Here is a 27,413-nt window from a genome sequence, read left to right as displayed (position 1 = left end):
CATGAAACATGAGATCATGACCTGAGCAGAAATCAAAGTTGGGGACTTAACTGACTGAACCACCCAGGCGCCCCTAATCAATTTTTTTAAAAAGTGGTGATATGTGTATTTCCAACAAATGTTTTCTGAGGTTTTTCCCTCCAAATGCTCATTTGAACAAAGAAGTAATTAGCAGCTCTTATTTTATATAGGAGGATAAAAAATTAAATTCTTTGGGATATGTTGTAGGAAGAAGCATTCTGAAACTGCACATTAGTTTTACTAGTGCTTTAAACACTTCTTCAACAGGGGCGCCTGAGTGGCGCAGTCTGTTAAGCGTCCGACTTCAGCCAGGTCAGGATCTCGCGGTCTGGGAGTTCGAGCCCCGCGACAGGCTCTGGGCTGATGGCTCAGAGCCTGGAGCCTGTTTCCAATTCTGTGTCTCCCTCTCTCTCTGCCCCTCCCCCGTTCATGCTCTGTGTCTCTCTGTCCCAAAAATAAATAAACGCTGATAAACACTTTTTCAACAATAAAACAATAAATTAAAAAAATTCTGCTTGCAAGGTAACCCTAATAATATAAAAGTGAAGTATACCGAAGGAACATTAATAATCCCTTAATTTTTGGCTTGATATTCTTTTGAAATTGTCTTTATGTATTTTGATTTGATTTCATTTGTAGTATTCACAATTCCTGGGTTCACGAGAAGGAGGAAGATTTTGCAAATAAAAGTTAATATTGCTATTTCAAATGAGAACCATTATTAAATTTAAAAAAATATTGCTAAACCCCAAAGCACCTTTATTTATAGAGGAATATATAGTCAGAGCTAGACTATGGGTGGTAGACTATTTGCCATTAACACCTCCTGAAACCTGGGGATTATTAATTAATTGTGATTAGTTGATATAATGTTCAGAAAGTCATAGCCCCTGATATGTGACAACACTTTTGTTCATTGTATCACAAAGACCATTTTTTTCATTGCCGTGGTCATAACTGATTCAAAAGCGAAATTAGCAGTATTAGTTTTATCTATTATTTTAACGGGATGTATTGTTCTATGTGAGTGAATTTTCTAGATAAGTGAAGTTCACCACTTCAAGCACGGATATTTTTTTCAATAAGATTGTAAGTTTCATGAGGACAGGGACCAAGAGTTATTTACTGTATTTAAAGTACATTTCCGGGGCACCTGGGTGGCTCAGTCGGTTAAGCGGCCGACTTCGGCTCAGGTCATGATCTCGCGGTCCGTGAGTTCGAGCCCCGTGTCAGGCTCTGTGCTGGCAGCTCAGAGCCTGGAGCCTGCTTCAGATTCTGTGTCTCCCTCTCTCTCTGGCCCTCGCCTGTTCATGCTCTGTCTCTCTCTGTCTCAAAAATAAACATTAAAAAAAAATTAAAGTACATTTCCTAGTGCAAGTACTATTGGTCACAGGCACTTAAAATATACCCTTTTGACTTTTACATAGTTTATTTCTTAGAGCCTCATTAAAAGCAGCAGGGTCGGGTGGAAGGAATCACATTTGCATACTCTGGTACACTTATTTGTTTATATGTTTTCATGCTTTTGTAGACACTTAGCTTCTGTTTAGTTCACCTCTGTATCCTCGGCAACAGTGCTGGTGCCAGCTCAGTGGCTCTCACTAAGTGTCAAATGGCTTGACCTGAACTACCTTAGAGTTGGAATTTCTGAGTGTATATTTTTACTTTGCCAGTTATTTTCCTTGAGTCTCAAATTTCTCATCTGTAACACAGAAGCAAATGCAAAGTTGTTATGAGACTCTTATAAGGTGATTCATGTGTGTGTCCATAACCCAGTGTCTGGCATATAATGGGAGCCCAATAAATGTCTCCTCTCTTCCCTTCCTTTCTTTACAGGGCAGGTATTCATTTTCCTCATTTTATAGATGAAGTGTTCTAGGTATAGAAAAGTTATGCGACTTACAAAGTTCACTTTTGCGTTTTAGTAAAAGCACCAGAATTAGCCTCTATCTCTTGACCTCCTACCCATGCTTCTGCTATTAGATCATGCTGTCTCCTGTATTTATCAAATTTCATAGGTAATTATTGGATTTGGGGGGGCTCGAGCCCAAATGAAGAAATAGATAAGAGAATAAAATTCAGACTAAAAGACAATGAGAATTTTATTTATACAACAAGTGTTTCTTTGTTGTAGGCTCAGTAAAAAGCCCTAAGTTTGGTCTTATGTGAGATTCAGAAACCTTATGTGAGGTTGAATGTGGCAAAGTTGTTGCCTTAAAGAATCTGTAAGTGGTAGAAATCAAAAGACATGAATCCAAAGAATGATAATCCAATGCAGTACTTAATAAGAGCCTCATGAGTGATATAAAGTGCTAAGGGAATTCAGAAAGGTGGGAGAGATCACCTGTAGAAGATAGCATGTTTGGGGAGGTGTTATGATCCCCCATCACCATGGTGGTTAGGGTTTAAGGGAACTTGAGTTATGTTTATTCTCAAGTTCTTCTGCCAATGTTACTCCTTGTTTTAGGTACTGTCATCATAGGAAAACACCTGGATTTGGATTTGAAGACAAAGCTCTTTATAAAACCAGTTGTGCAATTATTTCTGCTGCATTGTCCCTTTCTATGTAACAGCTGTTCTGGAAAGTATTGTGTTTGCTTTCCACATTTAATTAGCCACTAATGACCAATATGGTCTATAAATCAGTTCTTTGCTTATTGTTTGTTGATGATTCAGGTCAAGCATGGCAGGTGGTTCTTTATGCTGGATTCTCCAACAAGCATTTATTACAAGATGGATGCATCAAGTTCAATAAAACAGCCAAGCACAAACAGTTTGAAAATGGCCAGGTTCCTAGCATGGGGATATTTCACCACAGGATACTTTACCACAAAGTTCAGACTTCCTTTTGCAGCAGACCTTCCTATCTGCTTTCTTCTTATTCCTTCCCTCCTCCCTGTCTCCTTCCTTCCTTCTTTCTTTTTTTTTCCTTGTTATTTCTTGTGTTCCTACCCAAAGGGAGTATACGAAAGAAATAGAAATTACAACTTCTTCCCAAGTGAAATTGACAATAGATTTAGGGAGACAAATCTGGAACACAAAATGATATGTGAATATAGATATGTGTAGGGTGTGGCAGCCCAGCCTGTGAACTTAAGGGTGGAGAGAATTCACAGTGAGTAAATGATCCATTTGAGGTAGGGTTTGCCAGGAAAATTTCCGGAAACCAGTTTGCTTTTTCTCTTCTGCCTGCACCAAAGCAAGTTACTTCAGGTGCTGGTCTTTTGATTCCATATGGATGTCATTCTTTATTTGCATTATCGGCACAGCCACATTTTTAAATTATCCAATCCAAACTGACTAATGTCCCGTTTTCTGATTTCATTTCCCAATGTTCATATAGTGTTCAAACTTAGGGCCAATTTGTATTGAGCACGGCCTTTTTGTCTTCCATATATCCTTACATTGGTGTGGCCATAGCTTCCAGTGGGATTGCTAAAGTGGTATACAGGTAATGGTAATAATAAGAGAGGTATTTTTTTTAATGTTTATTTATTTTGGGGGGGGGTAGGCAGAGAGAGAGGGAGACACAGAATCTGAAGCAGGCTCCAGGCTCTGAACTGTGAGCACAGAACCCGACGCAGGGCTCAAACTCACCGTGAGATCATAACCTGAGCTGAAGTTGGACACTTAACCAACTGAGCCACCCAGGCACCCTGAGAGTTTGTTTTGAGGACAGTTTAATTCTGTATTCCAAATCAAAACTTCCCATTGGTCAAACATTGCCAGGGAAATCCTTGGGAGTGCAAAGGAACACAGCTAATTTTTTTAATTTTATTTTTAATGTTTATTTTTGAGAAAGAGAGAAAGACAGAGTGCAAGCAGGGGAGGATCAGAGAGACAGAGGGAAACATAGAATCCGAAACAGGCTCCAGGGTCTGAGCTGTGAGCACAGAGCCCGACATGGGACTCGTATTCACGAGCCTTCGAGCTGTAAGATCATGACCTGAGACGAAGTCGGCTGCTTAACCAACTGAATCACCCAGGAGCCTTTTTCTTTTTCTTTAAAAAATTTTTTTTCTTTTCTTTTCTTTTCTTTTTTTAGGAATAGAGTTACTCAGTACATGCTATGCTGGATACTGTGCTATGTATTTTGGACAAAGCCACCCAATTGTTGCCCACAGTGACTTAGGTTATGGGTGAAGGAACTGAGGTTCACAAGGTTAAGTCCCTTTGCTTAAAATCATACAACTGGGATATGATGAAGCTAGGATTCAAATCTAGGTCTCTTACTACCAAATCCATGCCTGTTCCACCCTACCTAATACAGGGTTTGTAAAGGATTTCCAGTTGCTGGGAATGCAACAGAATCCAAGACGTGCCACTGCCACCAAAACCACTGTCCTATTGTGGGAAGAACCCGAGTCAGGGGCTCCTGGTGCTCTAGGAAATACTATGGAAACTAAGAGATGCATGTGAGGAGGGGGCTAAGGTAAAGGAGAAGGTAAATGTGTGAAAGATGTTCCTCTGTCACCAGTTTTATGTTCAGCTGTGGACTCTGAACTAGGGAAGGTCTGCGTTCCCAAAGTTACAGCTGCGTAGTAATGTTGGTCTCTCACCTTACCTGCTTGTTCACAGCTACTTTGGCGAGAGTGCCAGTGCTGTTTCTGTGGAGTCTAGGTGGTGTCATTCACCTGTGGATTCAGAACCAATGTCTGCTCTGACCATCTTAGATCAGGGACCAGCCGTCTGGTTCAGTCTCACTTAACTATTAAGGTATCTTTTCTGTTCAAGAATGTCACTGTGTTTTTTTTGTCATCCAGGCTTGAACAAAGCCAGTTCAGTACATCCCATCAGCTCTTACAACTTTAAATACCAGGAGAAATACATAGTAATCCTGCTTTCTTTCTCTGAGAAAGCTCTGCGCTCTATGCAAATTGCACACCCCATTTCCGGACACTTTCACACTTACTTCTCAATGGTGTGAGGAAAAGGGGACTTGCCCTTAGCTGCTAAATCCTGGAGCCTAGTCTCTAAGTCACTCAAAAATGACCTCTGTTTAATCTCAGAAATAGAGTAACCAAATGCATGCTCCTTTCTAAACAAGATGGCAATATTGTCTGGGCCTAGGTGTTTCTCAAGCTCAGCCCTTATCTTGTAGTTCCTAACTTGCCCATCCTGTTACCATCCATGAACCAAAACCAACTGGAGTACAATAAGGCACTAGTAGGACCTAAAGAACAAAATAGAGACAAACAGAAGCTGAAAGAGGGGGTGCATGAAGAGGGATGGGAGTGAAGGAGTGAATTTCCATTACAGAAGAGTTGATTTAAGGCAGATCTTCCTTGTGACAGGGACAGATAGACTAGTTGAAGCTAAGGAAGCTTAAGCTTCAGGGCCCTCAATTGAATGAGACCCTTCCAAGGCCCTGGGAGAGAGTATAAATTTTTATGTGTAATTTAAGACTCTTTTTCTTAAAGGGATTCTCCACCTACCTCCAATTGTATGAAATTTAGGCTCCACAAAACTTGAATCCATTACAGCCCTTTAAAAATGGTTCTTATTGGGGCACCTGGGTGGCTCAGTCGGTTGAGCATCCGACTTTGGCTCAGGTCATGATCTCACAGTTAGTGAGTTCAAGCCCCACGTGGGGCTATGTGCTGATGGCTCCAGAGCCTGGAGCCCACTTTGGATTCTGTGTCTCCTTCTCTCTGCCCCTTCTTCCGCTCATGCTCTGTCTCTCTCTGTCTCTCAAAAATGAGTAAACATTAAAAAAAAATTTTTTTTTAATGTTTATTTATTTTTGACAGAGAGACAGAGAATGAGTGGGGGAGGGGCAGAAAGAGAGAGGGAGACGCAGAATCCGAAGTGGGCTCCAGGCTCTGAGCCGTCAGCACAGAGCCGGACGCAGGGCTCAAACTCACATACTGTGAGATCATGACCTGAGCCAAAGTCAGACGCTCAACTGACTGAGCCACCCAGGTGCCCCCCCACCCCCGCCCCAATTTTTAAAAAATGGTTCTTATTAACACAGAGGCCAATCCTAGCTAGGCCAGTCAAGAATTGAGACCAAATTGGTGATTGGAAACCCTTGGATGAAGAAACTGCTTAGTGGAAAGAGGCAAGCAGTAACTTCTGGCATCCCACTTTTGTTTGGGCTAGGGATGTTAAATAATGTCCATCTCAATTTCAGTCATTGTAGTGGCTGTGTTGAGAAGGATTCTGAAGTCAAATCCAGGTTCATGAGATTCAAGAATTAGTGATGGCTGCCATGGATACCCATCCAGTACGAGCTCTGATTTGGGTTTGGACTCCATGTCTCTTGCCCACCTGGGAAGCAGCAGTATAACAAATGTGGGTAGAAAACATAAAGAGCAAAGGGATGGCTTTTTCTTTGGTAAATTTTCTTTTAGAATATAGAAAACAATTCTTTTTGTAATCTCACTTCAAAAATTATGCAGCATGTTGGGGCATGTGGCAAAGAAAGAACCTGGCTAATGAGCTGTCCTGGCTATACTGAACCTGGCTAATGGCTATCCCCTGAATGCAGAGCTGGATGCTGAACAGACAGTGAGCTAGACTCCAGAGCCTCTAAGTGCTTTCTGTCTCTGCCATGGGCTTGATGGATCACACAGAGATCTAGTGGTCATTCTCTACATGGGAATCTTAGCACATTCTCGGTGTTCAAAGATCAAAACTCGTGGCTCATTAAATAGTTAACAGATTTATAATGTGTGCTTTTCCTAAGTAGTGTGTGTTATGGACTGAATTGTATCCCCCCCAAAACTGATTCTATACTCAGACTGTGACTATATTTGGTGATGTGGTCTTTAAAGAGGTAATTACATTAAAATGAGGTCATTAGGGTGAGCCTCAATCCCATATGACTTGTGTCCGTATAAGAAGAGGAGATTAAGACATGGGCATACATAGAGGGAAAATGCCACGTGAACATGAAGATGGCTTTCTCCAAACCAAAAAGAGAGGCCTCAAAAGACACTAAAGCTGCTGACACCTTAATCTTATATTTCTAGCTTCCTCAACTGTCAGAAGTAAATTTTCTGTTGTTTCAACTACCCAGTGTGTGGTACTTTGCTATGGTGGCCCTAGGAAATGAATATAGTGGGTATGCAATATTCCTTTAGAATTTTGTTCTTATCCGTATGCTGTAGCATTTCACATATTTTCTGGTTTCTGTTTTATTCATAGTTATTGAAACGTTTTCTCCTCGTTTTTCCATTTTTTTCCTTTTTACCATGCATGCTCTTGGCAGAACATTTAATAGTGGTGATTTTTGCCACAAGCCAGCCTGACTTGATGATATTCTATTTAAACTGCCAGAAAGATTTATTGGAAAGCTGGTAAGAAAGGGGGACAACTCAAATTAATTTCACTGAAATGTACTGGAGGATGTAAGTAACTCATGGCTTGAAAATCTGGTTAATAGTCCTGTCGGTCCAGAAAAATGTTGCTGGAGAGAGAATAGCAGGGAAGGCTATAAAAGTACAGGCTTATCATGGAAGAGGGTGTTTTGACCTGTATTTTGAGTAACATGGCTGAGGTCAGTAATATGTTTATTTCAGAAGTAAGATGATGAATTTCAGTAATTATTTGGTGTGTATTCATATCAGCCATAGAGTCATCAGATGATGTGCACTGTAGGCCTCAAAGGCTAGAATCACAGGAAACCACATCTTGATTAGCCATAACTCATTAACCAGAGTTCATCTCCAATCTTTTCTTAGGAGAAAAAAGTATGCTAACAAAACACAATCAGGTAAGGCATGTGAGAAAGTAATCAAAATTCTAAAGTATAACCTGGGATTCAGTATAAATTCAGGCCAGTCTCATGGGTCATTTACATCTCTATCCAAATGTCCACTTAATATGAATTATTGGCAAGAATTAAGATACTGAACTAATGCAAATCTCCAGTTGCCAAAACATAATTTAATTTTGTTCACCATATAGCGTCTAGTAAAAAAAAGTGATCTGATTATATTAAGGAAGTATCTTCCATAGCAAGAGTAGAATCAAATGAGAATTCTTACTTGTCATCTAAGTAGAAATTCCAGTGAATAAACCTCAGCCCTTAAAAACAGAGGGATTGCTGTGGTTCGAGTTTCACTGGCAATAGCTCTTCATATCAGTCACCACATGTAAACATTGACTATTGGCTTCTAAAACTTTCTGATACTTTTGTTAAAGATAATGAATATTTAAAAAAAATTCATATGACTGTCAACCCCTGACACCCCCTCCAGAAACTGCTGGATGGGCAGCCATCTGTAGGGGGTATTTTTTACCACGGATGCCATAACCTCCTGGTCTGTGCCTCCATCCTTTCTTGCCTGAACCCCTGCAGTAGCTTCTGATAGAGGCTACTGGTTTCTCCCCCTTGATCCTCTATAGTCTGTGCTCAACACAACAGTGAGCCTGAGAATTTAAAATACCTCTGTCATTTCATGCTTCTCTCTAGTTCAAACCTCTCATGGCTTCCTGTCTGTCTCAGAATGAAAAACAAAACACTAACAATGGCTTTCAAGGTCAGCCTGATCTGCCTGTACCTCTGTCTCTTCAACTCATCTCCCTACTCTGGCTGTGCTGGCCTTTGCTATTTTTCAATCCTGCCAAGCCTGTTCCCTCTGTCTCCTCTTTCTGCAGGAAAAGGCTCCTTCCCTCACACCTTTTGGGTTTTGGTTCAAATGTCATGGTCTCACTGAGACTTTTCTTTCTTTGAAAGAGCCGTCCCTCTTCAGCAGCTCTCCCCTCTCCCTTTCCCTGATTTGTTTTTCTTTATCACCCTCATCACCATTTGACATAGTCTCTACTTACTCATTTTATTATCTCTCTTCCTTCACTAGGATGTAAATTCCACAATGACAGAGATTTTGGTCTGTTTTGTTCACTGTCTAGAATCCTGTCTGGCCCATCAAAGAGCCTGTAAATGCTAGTGTAATGAGTGAGTGGTTGATGGAGACTGTTTCCAGCACCTTATTTAACTGTTTGCAAAAGGGCCGGCAAGAGAACTAGAAAGAAGTTAATGAAATTCTAACATTGGGTTAGGGCTCAGAAAGCAGAATGGAACACAGGGAAATAGCCAAGCATTCTAATGCCATCTTGCTTTCTGTGGGATTTGACAATAACATTCAAAAGCCAAAGGAGATAGACTGATACTTCCATAGTAATGTCTTTCTATATATTTATACCATAAAATAAACAGCTAAGCAATATCAAGGTAATGTTGGTTCTTTCTTCATTTTCATTTTTTGTTTGTTTGCCTAATCATATATGCTATAAAAATTAATGACACTCTATTTAGAGATAGGACAGTTTCCAGACTTTTGACAAGTAAAAGTCCATGGATGCCTTTTTTGTTGTTGCTGTTGAATAGATTTTTAAATGAAGACGTTTATTACTTGAGTTTTGTCATTACAATCATCTGCTGATTACAGCTGTTCCTAGGAAGTAGATTAGAATACACTTTTTTTACATTCTTCTCAAATCAAAACCTGCCATAAAAATAGCCATTACTAATTTGAAGACGATGATTTCACCATTTCACTATTTTGACTCCCAATTATTTAGAGTTTCACCCAAAAGCGCTTGCTTGTTTGTTCATTGGCAAAGATAAGTTGGTTCATTTAACCAGTATAAAATGGTGGGGTAGAATTTACATACATTCTCAAAAGAATAGCCTGTTTTTTTGGTAAGGATGACTTTCATAATTTTTGTTTGTTTCCAAAATATATGTTTCTTCTTCAGATAGTGATATAGGATACCTGAGTTTCCTCACAGTGTATATTCTTGTTTTCTCCCTCCCTCTATCAGCTGTAATATCTTTCAAAAGCCTGACTAGGGTAAGTAATATTTAAAGAAATATGAGAGAAGGGAAGGAGAAGGCAGTGAGTATTTGTGCATTAGTATTTTTTTTCCCCTAACACAGAGCACAATTTCTTATAAGTTGTGTTTCCCTTTTTGCTTTGGCTGCTAGGAAGCTCCAAGCCATATTTATTAATAATTATAGTAACTAAATTAGCACTTGAGGCTAGCATATTTGCTTCTTTCAGGTATGCATGGCTTTGCTTTTTCCATTTCCATTTTAGTTATGGTGTACTGACATTATGTATGTCTATGGTAAACACCTTCGTATCCTTCTTTTAAAGATATGGATTACAAAAATATTAGAAACTTAATTCAACCCTAATGGCTTCTTTATCCCTTTTCTCCTTTTACCTATCCCAATTCCAGCAGCTTGATAGAATATGACATAATGAAAAATACCAAAATTGCTTTGTTTGGAGTACATTATGATGTAAGCCTATGTAATTAACAGTACTGATAATATTTAAAGGGCTTTTATTAACTAGATTATTGTATTGAATTACTGAATCATGAAGGCAATTGAAGCAACCAAATTTAAGTTTTTTTTCAGTCTGGAGGGAATTACTAAAACATATAAATAAAACAATATCAGCAAATTGCAGTGTGACTATAATACCGTGTTCTCATGTTCATGAATCAGAAAATCAAATCCTGGAATGGGAACTCCATGAGCTTGTTAAAGGAGCTTGTCTGTTTTGCTCACTATATCCCCAGTGTTTGAAATATATTGTAGGCCCAATGAATATTTGTTGATGACTATTGATAAATGTAATATTCTATAGATGATGTGTATATAAATTGTACATATGGAATTAAGCCTTGTTCAGTTGTATTTCTAAATGGGACATGGACTGAGTGGTGAGGGGAGGGAGGAAATAATGGAGAAGTTTCTCTCTAGACCCCACATAGTTACCACATTTGGTGCTCTCCTTCTTTTGATAGCTCTGAATTTCCATTTGGTACTGTTTTTCTTCTGCCTGAGGGATTTTTCCCTTAACATTTCTTGTAGGACAGGTTTGCTATTAATAAATTCTTTCAGCATTTGTATGCCTGAAAATGTCTTTATTTTGACTTTATTTTCAAAAGCTATTTTTACTAAGTATAGAATTCTAGGTTTACATTTTTTTTCTTTTTGTACTTTAAAACTGTTGCTCCGTTGTCTCGATGTTGTTGTTTGCAATGAGAAGTCCCTGTACGCCATGTGTCTTTCCACTGGCTTCTCTTTAAGATGTTCTCTTTATCGTTGGTGTTAAGCAGTTTGGTAGCAACACGGCTTGCTGCAGTCATATTCGTGCTCTTCATACTTGGAGTTTGTGAGGCTTCTTGGCTCTGTAGTTTAGTTGTCATCATATTTGGAAAATCTCAGCTATTATTTTTTCAAATTATTTTACAGTCCCTCACCTTCCCTTTGACACACTATTTACGTAGATATTAAGCTATTTGGAGTCCCCTCATGGCTCACTGATTGCTCATTTTTCTCCGTCTTTTTGTTCTGAATTTCATTTTTGATAATTTCTACTGCTGTGTTTTCAACTTCACTAATTACTACTGCTGCATTTAATTTTCTATTAAACACTTCCCAGTGTATTTTTCATCTCAGACATTATATTTTTATATCCCTAGAAGTTTCACCTGAGTCTTTGTATCTTCCAAGTGTCTGTGAAACTTTAATCATACCGGTCTCCTCTAACATCTTGAACAAGTGATACACAATTTTAATAACTGTTCTAACATCTTTTTCAAATTAAAATTCTATGATCCACGTCATTTCTTGGTTTTGATTGATTGATTTTTCTCAATATGGGCCTTATTTCCTGGTTATTTGCATGCTTGGTGTAATGGGTTGATTGTGTCCCCCTAAAAACTCATATATCGAAGTCTTAACTCTCAGCACCTCAGAATGAACCTTATTTGGAGACAGGGTTAATGCAGAGTTAATCAAATTAAAATGAGTTCATTAGGGCGGGCCTAATCCAATATGACTGTGTCCTTATGAAACGGGGAAACTTAGACACACACACACACATACTCACAGAATCAATGACACAGAGCCATCTATAAGCCAGGGAAGAAGGCCTGGAATGTGCCCCTGCCCCCTGTCTTCCCATCTCTCTACTCCTTAGAAGAAACTAACCCTGTCAACATCTTGATCTCAGACTTCTACTCTCCAGAACTGTGAGGCAATCAGTTTCTGTGAGGTCACCCAGTTTGTGGTATTTTGTTACAGCAGCCCTAGCAAACTTAATTACTTGGCAAATTTTGATTGGAAGCAGAAATACCGAATTTTACCTTGTTGGGAACTGAATATTTTGTATTTCTAGAGGTATTCTTGATATTGGTGCTGGGATCCAATTAAGTTACTTGGAAGCTGTTTTATCCTTTCAGTCTTGCCTGTAAGTATTGCTTGGTGTAAGCAGAGCAGTATTTTCTCTAGGGCAGGTTTTGTCCCATTACACAGGCCAAGCCCTTCTGGGTATCTAACCAGTCTGATGCCTCTTGAATTATTAGTGTTTCCACTTCAGGGACTATTGCTAGCTTTTTGTGAGCTTTGAAAATTGTTTTCTCTAATCCTTTTGAGTGGTTGTTTCTCAGACAGTGGATACTCTCTTCACATCATTACTTAGCTGAAGACTCGGGTAGGGGGTTGCTCTGCAGATTTCCAGAGCTCTCTGTTCTCTGGTATTTTTTCCTTGAAAATTCTAGCTTTTTTAGGCTTCCTGGACTGCCAGCTCCAGCTCCTTAGCTCAGGGAAACTGCCAGTCCTAGCTGGAAAGTTTTGGCTTTCCTCCATGCATCTTGTACATCCACCCATCAGGCTAACCTAGGCATGTTCTCATGGTTATGGCAAAGGGGCACGACTGGAAAGAGCAAGTTCATTGGTCAAAGAAAGTTACATGGGTGAACCCAGGACTATTTCTGTGATTAATTTCCACAACCAGCTTTATGATCCTTGTTACATATTATGAACTTATTCTTTAGAAAGAATATACAGTATTACCAGCAATATATATGTATACTTATTTTTTACATTATCTGGCCAGCTTTAGGTTTTACATTTTTTATTTATATTTTCAGTGCTTGGTTTTATACTTGGTTTTCTTTTTTATTTTTTTAATGTCTATTTATTTTTAGAGAGAGAGTGGGAGGGTGGGGGAAAGGGCAGAGAGAGAATCCCAAGCAGGTTCTGTGATGTCACTGTACAGCCCGACGTGGGGCTTGATCTCATGAACTTGAAACCAAGAGTTGGATGCTTGACCATCTGAGCTACCCAGGTGCCCGGTTTTTCCTCTTGAGGAAATTGGTTCCAAGCTATTTTGTAACATATTATTCTTTTCTGACTCTTGTTTCTGAGTATATATAGTATAATTTCTTCATTGATTTTTCTTGCAAATAATCATCTAAAGTCCAGAAATACTGATTACAGTATATATTTTTCTCTCTCAATGAAATTATATTAATGGTTTAGGATATCTAACCAGCACTAGCCTTTATTTTAATGGGATATTTCCCAAAGTCGGTTTACTTAGAAATAAGTGTGATTGAGAAACAAAATGGAGGTTAGAATTGGACTTAGAAGCAAACACATTTAGAACTGCAAAGGGGTAGAGATTATCTGGTACAGTGTGCTCTTTAGAGATATGTGCAAATAGGAAAACTGGGGCATAGAGCAAGTTAGTTAATTGTCCAAAGTGAAAAGCCCACCAGTGATGCAGAGTCTGGTACATAATAGGAATCTAAAAAGCATTTTTTGAATGAATAAATAAACACAGGACTGGAATTTACGTCTCCTGACTGTGTGTGCCACTCTCAAATGTATCATTATAGAAGTATAATATTTCTAGGATTGAAAACAACCTAAACTGGGGCACCTGGATGGCTCAGTCAGTTAAGCGTCCGACTTCGGCTTGGGTCATGATCTCACTGTTTGTGAGTTCGAGCCCTGCATTGGGCTCTGTGCTGACATCTCAGAACCTGGAGCCTGCTTCAAATTCTGTGTGTGTGTGTGTGTGTGTGTGTGTGTGTGTGTGTGTGTGTGTGTGTCTCTCTCTCTCTCTCTCTCTGCCCCTCTTCCACTCACACTCTATGTCTCTCTCTCTCTCTCTCTCTCTCTGTCTCAAAAATAAATAAAAATTAAAAAAAAGAAAAAAGAAAATAACCTATAGGACAGAAACAAGCAAATTAAATTAATTTAAGGAAACACAAACTTTTGGAGTCTTAAAAAAATCTTCAGTAAGATGGCTTCCTGTAAACATACAAGTAGAAGAGACCATACCATTCTCCAGAGGTGTGGAGACCAGGGGGCGAAGATGTGAGGGAGGGAGAAGATCACTCCCTAATGTTAGCAAGGGTGATACAGCTTCCCAAGGCCTTAGAGACTTAGACTGGTTTTTGGGGAAAAGACAGTGGTGCAACTCGGGCCTCATGAATTCATCTATGTGAATAATAAATAGATTGAATGCAAAGAAAGTATATCCATTGCCAGTGTGATGTAATTATCACTAACATGGAAAATGGTCTATTTTAAACGTTGCGGTGCTTTTTAAACCTAGGACACATGCTCATCAGGAATGTCTAGTAAAGCCTAGGATATAGACTCACCAGGAATGCCTCATGAAGCTTTTTGTAAATTATCTCTTTATCAGGTTAAGTCTTAGAATTTTTTTACTAAATGACTTATCTGGTATGAGTTACAAGCCTGAGGTCTTGGTGGTATTTCAACATGAAGTGATGAGAAAGACATTCCTCAGTTGTTAACTACTGGCTTCCCGTAGGTTGAAAAAGGTCATCGCTTGACCCAGCTGTCAGACTCCTGGGGACATGGTGAGATGGGGTGAGGGACTGGGCACGGTGGTGGTGGTTATGCAGGAATGAACGGCCCAGCTCCCCAGGAGCTGGACTAAATCTCCCGCAGCCTTATTTAGGAAGGACTTTACGGCTGACTGACTTGCAAAATCTGTTTTCCGTGGTCTGTTGGTGCTAATCATTAACAGGTGTTGCTGGGCAGCTGGCCTGACAAGAGTATTGCAGACAGAAGCAAGACACGGTGGTCCTGGGAATTTGGCAACTGCAGAGATAAGAGGGGGAGAAACTCCTTTATAGATGTGATGTACATTCTTTAGTTCACAACGATTAAGGTTGACAGGATGTATAAAGTTTATAAAGTCACCAAGAGGTAAACACAATGGCGAGCGGTCCAAGGGAAGGGGCTCCTTGGTTTTGTGCCCACCTGAAGACGTTGCATTTTTATTTCCTCTTCCTGGAATGTGCATGCTTGCTTCAGCTCTCTGCTAAATGTTGCCTCCTCAGAGAGGCCTTCTTTGGTAACTCCATCTAAATTAATTTCCTCTGTACTCACTTCAGTCTCTCTTGCACATCATCCTGTGTGATCATCATCATCTGTAGACAGGTGTTTGCTTAATTGCCTGTGTCCCATGCTGGCAGTAAGCATCTTGAGAGGAGAAATACTGTCTACCTTGCTCACCGGGTTTCCAGAGGTCAGTAATTGTTTGGCAAATGATTAGAGTAAACGTGGCTTCTTCAGTGAGTCCTAGAATCGTGGCAGAAGTACCGGGTACATCTTGACACTGAAAGTTAGTCTTCATGTTCATTAAAGATATTCTAAAAAACCTATAGAACTTTCTACCCACAAGGGCATGACCTATTTGTGAGTGATCTATTAAAGTTTAGTAAAAGGCAGTAAGGACTGTGTTTTGCAGCTGCAGATGTCTTTTACAAAATAACTTTTTGTTTTTTCCTCTCAGAAAGAGAGTACTGTACAGAGTTGTTTGCAGTCTGAACCAGAATAGTGTTTTGTTTTGTTTTCTGTATCATATCTTTATCGGTGACCTCAGAGAGAGGGCATTCTCTCAGCTAGAGATTTGATAAGGTAGGGAGATTTACATCCGGGAATCTACTCAATTGTGGTGACACCTTGGGGCTCTGATCAAGCAACATTTATTTGACATCAGAAAGCATAAAGAAGAATAAAGAGGCAGAAGAGGAAGCAGAGGAGGGGAGGGAGAAGGAGGAGAAGGAGAGGGAGAGGAAGGAAACAGGCAGTGGTTTCAGAAGGATTTATTTCACCTGAACACACACCTTATAAGAGACCAATAGATGCCATGTGGCCTGAGGTTTCAGTTTGATCAAGGAATTGAGGAAATTTAGCAAATGGTGGCGGCTAAAACCACACACTTCCCAGATTTGAATCCTCAGTCTATCTCTTATAACCTTTCTGAGCCTCAGTTTTCTCACCTGTAAAATGGGGATAGTAATAGGAGCTACCTCCTAATTTTGTTGTGGATGTTAAGTTGGTTAATACATTTGAAGTGCTGAGGCTGGAATGAGGCCTGGCACATAAATGTTAGTTCTGGGTTTTTAAAGAAGTCGCCAAGAGTATAGGAACTGAACGGGGAAGAGTCAAGTGTTCAGCACCACAGAAAAGGGTGTTAGGGAAGAGAGTTCAGAAGAAGGCAGAATAGGACTAGCCTTCTTGCTTGTGAAGCCTGAGGAGGCTGGTAGAGGAGGCTGAAGAAAGGTCTGTTTCAGACTATGGAAAGGCAGTCTTGGGTTTGGGGTCTTCAGAAGCCTTTGCACATGAGGTTCTCATGGACCCAGAAAAGCCACAGGGACCTGAGTCCCGGGGAGCGGGATTGTAGAATGCCTAGTTGGCAATACGCAGTGGTTTATTAGAGCTTACCTAAAGCGCTTTTCCTCTCAAGCAACTGAGTGCTTCCCTTGTTTGAGGGCCCATGTTGGAACTTGAGACTCAGGAGTCAGCAGCCCTGAGCCATGAGATCAGATAGGCATCGAACACTTGGAAGCAGATAAAACACACCTTCTGGCAGTATGTGGATTATTTGCCTCAAAGCCAGATGAATTTATAAGCAGCTTTATAAATTACAGGGCAGGAAACTCTTCAGAAGTTTCCTAATGAGCATGGAGTGCTAAATGGAAAATACTACCACAGTAGTCATAATTGCTCTTTTAAGAGGCCTGAATGTCATCAATACTGTTTTTATTTAGCAAATTTTGTCATGGTTTCATTTTACTGAATTTAAAACAGTTCAGGTGTAATGATGCCCTCAGCTTCCTAATCCTGTTTTCCCCATAAAATCTAAGTTTCTTAATTGCAGATTTTCTTCCCCTAGAGGCTTTCAGAGACTGGAGAAGCACTGCCGTGCCATTATTACAGATGGATCCTAGGTGCGTAAGCTGAGAGGTTTCTCCGCAGGCATTTCAGTCAAGTCTTAGGAAAGGAAAGAAACTAGCATTTGGTGTGTACTAACTGGGTGCTTGTTACCAAAGCACACTAGGAACTTTATACATATCTCGGTTTTCTCTCACAGGAATACTACCTATTAGGGGGGATTATTCTCATTTTACAGGAGAAATCGGAGGTCATAGATACTAAGTGACTTAATAAGGTGATACTGTCAGGGTTTGAGTCAGAGATGTTGATTTCCAGAATCCTTGTTCTTCCTTCTACACCATCTTCCTTCAAATATTACTTTGATAGATACGATGAGAAGGGTGGGTGGAGATTTGTGGTGAGAGAGGAAGAAAAGGGAGACCTGGAAACAACATCTGGCATAGAAGGAACAACTTGATAAAATAAAGAAAAGTAGAAAAACTCATCCATTCACAGTTACAAGTGAGCTCTTATGTTCAAGACACTATATAAAAGTTAGTTGACTCGTGGGGCGTCTGGGGGCTCGGTCCGTTAAGCGTCAGACTTCAGCCCAGGCCGTGATCTCGCTGTTTGTGACTTTGAGCCCCGAATTGGGCTCTATGCTGACAGCTCAGAGCCTGAACCTCCTTCGGATTCTGTGCTTCCCTCTCTCTCTGCCCCTCCCCTGCTCATGTTCTGTCTCTCAAAAATAAATAAATGTTACAAAAAATTAAAAGAAAAAAGTTAGTTGACTCATGAGTTACAGACTGTTAGGGGAATGTTGACTGGCTGGCTGGAGGGTAAGAATGGGAAATTGTTTGGATAACTCTGGCCTGGAAAGGTGGGTGAGGAGGAAAACTTTGAGGGCCTTGGGAGTTCAGAGAACTCTAGCTGTGTCCTAGACCGGACACATTTTGGAATTCATTTGGTCTTCTCTTGATTTTGTGATCAAAGGCAACCAGGGGACTCATGAGATTTTCTGAGATAGTTTCAGTAAGTTTGAACCTTTGACATTCAAAATGAAGTTTTTCTCGGAGAGGTAGGTGGGCTTCCTGGAAATGGTGAAGCTTGCGCTTGTCTCTCTCCCTTTTTAAAATTTTGGGTGTTATGGCCAATTGATGAATCAATTACTACATTTCCTTAATGAAAAATAAGTAGTTCTAAAATGTGTTTTTCAAGCAAGCAATTAAAGAATGGTTGCAGTGACCTCACTTACTTTGCTGCTAGCACTGCTGCTGTCCCTTCTAGCTGTCTAACATTTGCCAGAATGATTAATAGTCTTTGGTGCTTCTCTTGAACCCACTGTTTTCTCCTCTCACTTTTATTATAGCACTCATCACACTTTAGCAGAATTATCTGTTCTATGCGTTTATCTCCACCACTTGATTGTTAGTTCTGGATGGCAAGGGGAGTTTAATCACTTCTTCCCCAGGTCAGTGCTCGTGCATAGTAGGCATTTACTCAATGTTTGTTGAGTTAATAAAAAATTTTAAACTCTCAGAAGCAGTTTATTGATATTAGTGAATAGTGGAGGACAGCCTATGCTTCCACTATACCTAAGTCTGTTTTAAGTCCTAAATAGCAAAATATGTGCCTGGTTATGTCAGGCAAATGCTCATTACTCCCTGCAGCACCTTGTCCCTGCTACATAGTCCCCAGATGTGGAAGTGCATTTGTGGCTCATCACCTTCATCTGTACTCGTAGGCTGATATGATAGTATCTTTGTGACTTTCAGTGGAATTTTCCATTTAATGAAGAGACACCTATGAGCCTTGGAGAGGATGTTTTCACTACTGGGCATCTCACACAGGGAACTGGAGCCTGTTTTGTACTTTATGTATCCACAACTTTGTAAACCAATGAACTGAATACATGCGCAGAGCTCTCTGATGTTGTCTCTAGGAAAAATAGTCTGCCTCAAAGTTCAAACTTGATTTTGGTGGGGGGGTTGGGGGGAGGGTTGTTTTCTTTTTGGTTTCAAAAATCTTATTTAAGGGAGTCAGCTAGATGTAGCTTTTTATTATGACTAGAAATTTTGCTTCCAAGTTCTGGCCACCAATCTTTTGGAAATTTACTGCCACGGGCCTCAAGTATGTTTCTCTTTTCGAGTGGTAATTGAAGAGACTCCTTCTTTTCTCTGTGGAAATTTCAGAGGTCCTGGAGATTTGGGTGTCAGCAGCATCTTGGCAAAGAAAATGAATATCTGACCCAAAGCCTCAATGATTTTTTTTTTAACGTTTTATTTTTTTAATTTTTGAGACAGAGAGAGACAGATCGTGAATAGGGGAGGGGAGAGAGAGACACACACAGAATCTGAAACAGGCTCCAAGCTCTGAGCTGTCAGCACAGAGCCCGACGCGGGGTTCAAACTCACGGACCGCGAGATCATGACCTGAGCCGAAGTCGGACGCTTAACCGACTGAGCCACCCAGGCGCCCCAAAGCCTTGATGATTCTTGATGTAAAAATGGTTTTGATATCATACGGACCTGACTATATGAACCCCTAAGTCCAAATGGATCATGTTTATAGGACAGAAACACCTGGGTAATTTCTCATAAGAGTAGGTATCTACATAGATCCACTGGAAGTGATACCGAGAAAATCTAGCATTTTCCATTTCTCCCTTGAAGAGTCAGGAACCTCGATGACTGGGTAGTTTGGGTGGTAATTTTGTTCTTTTTTTGCTTACTTAAACCATGTAACTAAATAATAATCAGCAAGCATTTGCTCTGGTAAAGTACTGTGCTAGAAAGATAGATACAGATAACTGGATGCTCTTAAGCAATTACTTACAATCTAGTTGAGAAGGGACATTTGAAACAGTATAGATATCACAAGCGTTGTCAAGGGACACATGAAATAACTATTTGAAAGATGAAAGGAGCCGATATAAATGTCAGATTTTAAGGCAAGACATGATGAATGGCCAAGTTGTGCCTTGAAGGAAGTGTAGGACAAAGGGCAAGATGGGAAGGATATTCCCATGTGGCCTCTGGTGAGGAGACAGAAAAGCACCATGCGACTGCTTAGTAAAGTGGTCAGTTTGCCTGATGTGTATAAAGCAAGAGTCCTATCCAGAAAGATGTCCTCTGAATTTTAATCCATGAGCTCAGGGCCTTCCCACACATAGTTACTTCTACTTTTGAACCATGTCCTTACCTATTCCCTACCTTTCCACCTGGCTAACCCTTGCTCTTGTTCATAATCCATCTTAGACCTTCCTTTCTCTTGCCAGTAGTCTTCCAACCACTTACATTAAGTGGTTTTCTTGAACATTTAACCAACATGAACTTCCTTTAAATTTCAAATGTCCTTTCTCTTCAACTGGATTGTTAAGTTCTAATGTTAGGCCATGTGTCCTCAGATCCCCAAATGTATGTCTCTTTGTATTGGAATTGGCTGTTTACTCATTTCTATTCCTGCAAAGACTCTAAGTAGCCTGAAGATGGGATCAAGTATTTTCTTGACTTTTTTTGGCTCTAGACAAAGCACAGTGTCTGACACCTGAGCTCAGTAACTGGTTGTTGAGTAAATTAAGCAGTGAATGAATAGCTGAACAGACTTAGTGGACTGAAGGTGTAAATAATCAGAGTGAAGGTATAAGTATCACCAGTATAAAGAAAATGGGGTGCCTTTGCTTCTCTGGAAACTTTGGTGAAAATTTTGGGGGCCGGTGATTAGGGAAATGTGGGATGGAAGAACGGGAGAAGAGAAATGATCAGAGGCTAAGAATGTGAGGAAAAGGGAAGAGGAAGGATATTGCATCACACCTAGTGTCTAGTCACTTACCATCTTAATAGTTTCATTGTGATGACAACTGATTTTATGTCAGTCATCTCCCCAGCATCAGTTATTTGGATGCTGATTTTAGATTAAATTGTATCTAATGTTTTCACTGGTTAACTCACTTACTGAATAATTGAGGATCTCTTCTATGCAAAGTTCATAAAAGCTTTAGTAACTGCATATGTCTTGTGAAATGCAGTAGAAAACAAAGTTTTTTTTTCTAGCTGGGCATAACGATTTAGATGGGAACTCCTAGCTGTTGTGAATAGTGTAGTGATGGTAATATGAGTAAGGCCCTTTAAAGTCTTTTATACTAGATTAACAGGGTGATTTTTTTTAAGTTTATTTATTTAGAGAGAGAGAGCAAGAGAACAGCAGAGAGAGAAAGAGAGAGAGAGAGAGAGAGAGAGAGAGAGAGAGAGAGAGAGAGAGAGAATCCCAAGCAGGCTCTTCGCTGTCAGCACAGAGCCCAATGCCGGGCTTGAACTCATGAACCTCAAGATCATGACCTGAGCTGAAATCAAGAGTTGGATGCTTAACCGACTGAGCTACCCAGATGCCCCTAGGTTAAGGGTGATTACAAAACCAAAAGTCTTGGTCAGATTGTCCCTTATCCGCACCTCCTTTACTTATTACCAGGAAATAAATGGCTGAGAATTCGAAGTACCAAGTATTGCTTTCACATTGTGCTAATCTCTAACAATTTTTAAGCAGGAAGAGGAAACCGCAAGATGGATAAAGGAACTCCACCCCCCCCCCCCGCCTTGTCATTTTCCAGTTCTATATTACAGACAAGCAAAGAGTTTTACTCTTCCAGTTAAGTCATTTCAGGTGCTTCCCTTAGCATTAAATGATGCACAGTGAGTGTGTGGGGGCTGCCGCAGAAGCCCGCTGTGGTCTGAGTCTGTGTTACAGATGAAGTGGAACACACACACCCTAACAAATGACTAGAATGATGTCAGAGTTTGCTGTTTCCTGTGTTCACTGCTACACCTCAGTAACTGATGCCACTTGATATAATAGTAATGGATGTTATTCTAGTAACACTGGTATTATTTAGGACTTAGGACGTTGCTAGAAAATCCAGCTAGTGACTACTGGATTGTCGTCAGTGTTTCAAATTGTCAGACAAATCATGTTGGCATAACTCAAAATGGTGGGTTACCTGTTAAGTACGAGTACACTGATGGAAAGATATCTTGAGAGAGATGTTTAAAGTGATTCACACATGCTTAACATACTTCCCATGGTCGCTCCTGATCTGGCCCTGGAGCACTCCCTCTCATTCTCTTCTGGCAAATTCTGCTGTCATCAGGTGTCAGATAAACAACTTCTGCTGAGACGTCTTCCCTGACTGTCTTGTATATATGTCCACTGCTTCTTCTGCTTACATCTATTGTAATTCTAATTGCATTGAATTTTTCCCTCCAGACTTCCCTCCTTCCCTCCCTTCCTCCTTCCTTCCTTCCTTCCTTCCTTCCTTCCTTCCTTCCTTCCTTCCTTCCTTCCTTCCTTCCTTTCCTTCTCCTAGCTCCATTTTTCATAAGTCAAAAAAGCTTAGATATACTATGTCTCTAGGTAGAATATGAACATACATTAATCTAGTTTTCTTCTTTTCACTATTTTTGGAACTAACCATCTAATGGCCAAGTGAAATGGCCTCTTTTTATATTCTCATCCCGTCTGACCACTTGGTGGGAGTCCTGGTTTCAAGTTGACCTTCCTATCTAATCTGCTTTCCCGGTTCTTTGATTAATTCTAACAACACTTTTTTATTTGTTTCCTACATTGCCCCTCTTCTTCTACCCACCCTTTGAATGGCTCTATCAGCTAAGATTGTTTTTGGCCATACATATAGAAAACCTTATAATAGTGCTTAATAGATTGGAATTTATTCGCATCAGTGACAATAAGTCCTAGCACAGTTCTTTTGCACCTAGCAAGAACTGCCTTGATTTGTTACTCCCCCCAATATAATGTAGGTAAAGAAACACCCATAAAATATAAACATGCAGGTTATTGAATTATAAAATGAATACTTGTGTAACCATCACCCAAGTCAAGAAATAAAGTGTTGTCAGTATTCCCCAGAGACATGCCATTACCCATTCCAATCCCTACCCCCTTTTTCCATTCCTAAGATGAACACTTTTCTAGTCTGTATGGTAATTGCTTCCTTACATTTTCTTAAGTTTCTACCACTTCTGTATTATTCTAACTATACTAACTAGAGTTGAGTATACTAACTAGAGTTGAGTTTTACCCATTTCTGACCCTTTTTTGTATGGAACCATGTAGAAATGTATTTTGTGCGTTTAGTTTCTTTTGTTCAACATTTATTTGTAAAATAATTTCATCCATATTGTTATGCATGACATTCATTGCTATATGAATTCTATTGTATGAATATGCCAAAATTTATTAATCTATTTTACTTTTGATGATCATTTTGGGTAGTTTCCGGTTTTTGGATATTATGAATGAAGCTGATAGGAATATTCTCATCTGTCTCCTGATGTCCACGTGCATGCACTTCTGTGGATATGTACATAGGAGTGGGATTGTTGAGCTTCGTGTCTTTATTTGGAAAGAGTTCTCCCCAGTGATGTGACAGAACCAGGAGAAACACACCCAGCATGACCCACAGACTCACATCCCCGAACTGATTCCATCTTGGAGCAGAAGAGTGAAAGTGAGGCTGACCCGTGGGGCGGGGGGGGTGGGGGGGTGGTGGTGGTCGTGGTGCAGTTGTCTGGCTCATTTGGTTGTTGGGAAAAGTAGCTGATCAGAAAGTGAGGAGGGGGTCAGTTAGATGCTAGTGGAGGAATTTTTCTACCTCTTGGGGATGCAGGAAATGGATGGAGAGGTTTGGGTTTGGCTGTATTTGGAGATCTCTTAGTTGTTTACCCATGACTAAATAACATCAGTGGTAATTTAGAATCAGAAATTTGGGCAGATGGTCATGGAAAACTTCTCTCAGAAGGTGACATTTGAATTTTGAATTCTGAGAAAATCTGAATTTTGAGAAACAGTCCATAATTTTCGGGAAGAACATTCCAGTGAGGGAAGGGCATGTACAAGTGAGGACACATTTGGAGATGTTAAGAAACCACAGGATTGCCTCGGGAGCTCAGTGGGCAGGAGGGAAGTGGGGCATGGTGCAAAATGGGGAAGGTAAATTGGAGGCAGAACCCCTTAGGGCAGATGGCTCATGGTAGGGAGTTAGTGGGCCTCAGTAGAATGGAAGGAATATTAAGTTAGATGGTAAACTGATTTGGCTCATGTTTGAAAGGGATTAGTCTGGATGGATTGTGGTCATGGCAAGAGTGGCCGCAGGGAGACCAGTGGGGTCTGTGCCTCCGGGAGAGATGACAGTGACTGATTGATGGTGGAGAGATGAAGGGACTGAATGTAGAAGAGAAGTTGACTGCGTTATTATGGCTTGAACAACCGAATGGATGGCGGTATCATGAACCAAGACAGGAAGCACAAGGGTAGGAATAACTTAGGGTAAAGGGAAGAGAAGGCAATTGTGGGAAAGAAAATATTTATGGAGGTCTTACTCCATGCCAGGCACTATTCTAGGAGCTAGGGACACAGCTATGAACAAAACACAAAAATTCCTGCTTTCCTAGAACTGAAAATGAATGCATGCATGAATGAAAAGTGTATATAGAAGTAGATATTTAATAAGGCACTTCTTATTTTTTCTTCTATGTCTTAAGTCTTTGAAGATATTAATTAAAAATGGAATTCTCCAATGGGATTAATTATAAGGATAGTGTCTAGAGAGACTTCAGTATAATAACCCATTTTTCTTCTTCTTTTACTTGATTTTTGTTACAGTATTGATGCGCCCGAGACCTGTGTATCAGTTGGCAGTAAAGTTAATTGTGGTAGATGGGTGTTTACAGTTAGTTGCTTTGGAGTCGATTTCTAATTTTCTCTTGAAAAATGTTATTTACAGGCATCCTGTTTTTTTCACTAGCAGGTGTGAGATGGCTCTAGGCCACATGGAGGAGCAAAATGTCACTTCTGAGGTTTGTGATACGATTGTCTGATAGATTCCCCAGGCGGAGTGAGAGACCCTTCTCGGTGCTGTCACACTCAGTGCTCTCAAGGCTGAGAAGCCGAAGGGAAAATCTGCGTGCGTTAGTGGGGTGTGCCTGTGGTCTCTCCACTGTGCTAAAAATAGTTCCTAGAGGTTTTGTGTTCATTAATATTCTGTAAAGGTAATGAGCGTCTTCTGAGCTTTCGGGGAGTTTGTAACTTGGAATAACCTGCAGTAATTCTGTTTTGCCCAGAGAGTTACCTATTAAATGCTACAAATATTTTGTTTCAGTTTAATCCTTTTGCATTTGGATGCTTATGTATTAAATATCAATGTTAATACCCAGAACAGATGATTCAGTTTATACACTGAGTCCTACCAGTGTAAACCAGTAAGACCTACCAGCTAAAAAATGTATTTTCTTCTGACCCAGGGTTTCATTGACAACAAAAAAGGAAGGTAAGTGGCAGGTCAGTCATATTTTGTCTCATCAAGAAGGTGGATATTTCTCAGAAAGTTTGTTTTCAATTGGAATTTTCCTTTTTGATTGCCTTAATCAGGGAAAAAGACTACCTTTCTTAATGAAATACCCCCAATCTCGCCAGAATTAGGAAAGGCAAATAGTTGAAAATTTAAAAAGCCTGAACTTAGAAAGAAGGTAGTTAAAATGCTTACGTATTAAAGGATATGTTCATTAATGTAGAGTTTGTGCTTGCAAGAGACTTTATAGATACTGACTTGGGAGAACTTAAGAGCTTTTGCGAATGTACATTTCATGATTTAATACACTCTCTCCACTTTTCTCCCGTGTTCAGTGGATCCCCACTTGGATATTTTGACTCCATGTACCAACTCCTCTAAATCAAGACTGAGTAGTGGCTTCAGAGACACCATAATCTGCAAAGAGGACTCTGCTAGTGCAGGGAACAGTGGGTGGGGAAAGATGAGCTGCAAAAGGCAGTTAGATTATGTAGGGTGTGGAATCCATGCTAAAGATTGTGACTCATTTTCTGTAGCTGACGGCAAACATTTGGAGGATTTTAGAAGAGGAGGAAGAGAAACAAATTGGTCTTTTAGAAATCTGACTGGGGGTCTTGGGGAGGAGGATGGTGAATGGGCCTGAATCTGGGAGCAGAAGGCCAAAAGGATATCATTACAGGAGTTGACCGTTTCCCACTCCCATCCCAGCTTTGTGTTTAGTGTTCTCTGAACAGAGGCTTAGGTCTCTGCTTCTAGCAAATAGTTTGGCATATAAAGAAGTTACAACAGTTGACAGAAACAAAGCTAATTTATCATCTTCATTCTTTCTTGCAGCCCTGGTCCCATTTCTTCTCAAGGTTTGTAGGAAGAAAATCATCACTGGTACTGCCTTTCTCTATATTTGTTCCAGGATCAGTTATATTTTACTAATACAAAGTTTAGTGCCTTTTTTTTTTTTTTTTTTTTTTTTTTTTTTAATAATCAGCAGAATTGGGAAATCTCAGTTTGGAACATGGCCTGGCCCTTCTTCATAAGCTGTTCCTCCAAGCAAACTTGACTAGCCAATTAAAATCGGCATGGAGAGGCTCTTCTGTGACACTTCCTTTTGTAGCTGAAGTGTAACAAAGGCAGTGTGTTTCCAGAACTTGACTGTGTTCCCCTAGCAGGTGAAACCTGCCTTTACTTCCTGGAGCTCTTGGTGCCTTCATACGCTTCCTGGGGAGGGCCTTGAGGGGCTTGGCCTGACATCCCGGGTGTGGAGTCTTCCCTAGGGTCAGCTGGCTCTTGGGTTGGAAAAGAAATGGAATTTTTGGTGTATACAATTCTCTGTTCCTCAGTTTCCTAATCTTAAAAATAGAATACTTACTGTATTTGCCTTATGGGTTTGTTTTGAGGATTAAATGAATCTATAACCTAAAGGATTGTTAGGCGGGCTGAGTAAATTAATATATAGGAAATACTTAGCACCATGTCTGGCATACAGCGAACATCATATAGATGTTTGTTATTTTTTCACAGCTCATTTTTCCATTACTCACTGGCTCCCACCCCCTACAGTTGAGCCTGCTGTTGCTGCCATGCCTTTTCCTGCATAGTTTTGCCTCATGCCAGATACCGGCCTTCTTCCTTTATTCTCTTGAAGGCATTGCACGCATAGGTAATGAGTAATAATAACCCTTAATAATACTAGCTAACATCTACTGAGTGCTAACCTTGTGCCAGCAATGTTATAAGCACTTAATATCTATTAGCTTCCTTTAATTCTCATGCCAGCTCTATGAGAGAAATATCATCATCATCATCTTAACAGATGAAGAAACCGGGGCAAAGATAGGTTAAATAACTCGTCCAAAGTTAGTAAAGAGTGAAGCTAGGTTTCCAAGTATGGTTTACTTACCATTATTCTCTGGGCCCTTGATTATCTAAGGAAGCATCTTTTTTTCCCCACCCCCTTCTTATGAGTGATATCCTTTTATTCTCCTTTAGGAGGGAGGTCAGATTCCTTATCACCACTATCACTGCTAAAAGGGGTGGGGCACAGAAGGAGGGAGAGGGATTCTTAGTGTGTAATGATAAGCC

General features: G+C 40.2%; 1 protein-coding gene across 1 annotated transcript in view; it reads left to right on the top strand.

Annotated features, from left to right (window-relative positions):
• LOC109495616 (proline-rich receptor-like protein kinase PERK2) overlaps positions 1-27,413 on the top strand; it is a 315,475-nt gene that overhangs the window by 118,061 nt on the left and 170,001 nt on the right. The window lies entirely within an intron of this gene.

The sequence above is a fragment of the Felis catus genome, chromosome F1 (assembly GCF_018350175.1).
Source record: "Felis catus isolate Fca126 chromosome F1, F.catus_Fca126_mat1.0, whole genome shotgun sequence".
Classification (NCBI taxonomy): Eukaryota; Metazoa; Chordata; class Mammalia; order Carnivora; family Felidae; genus Felis; species Felis catus.
This window is presented reverse-complemented; position numbering and strand designations above follow the sequence as displayed.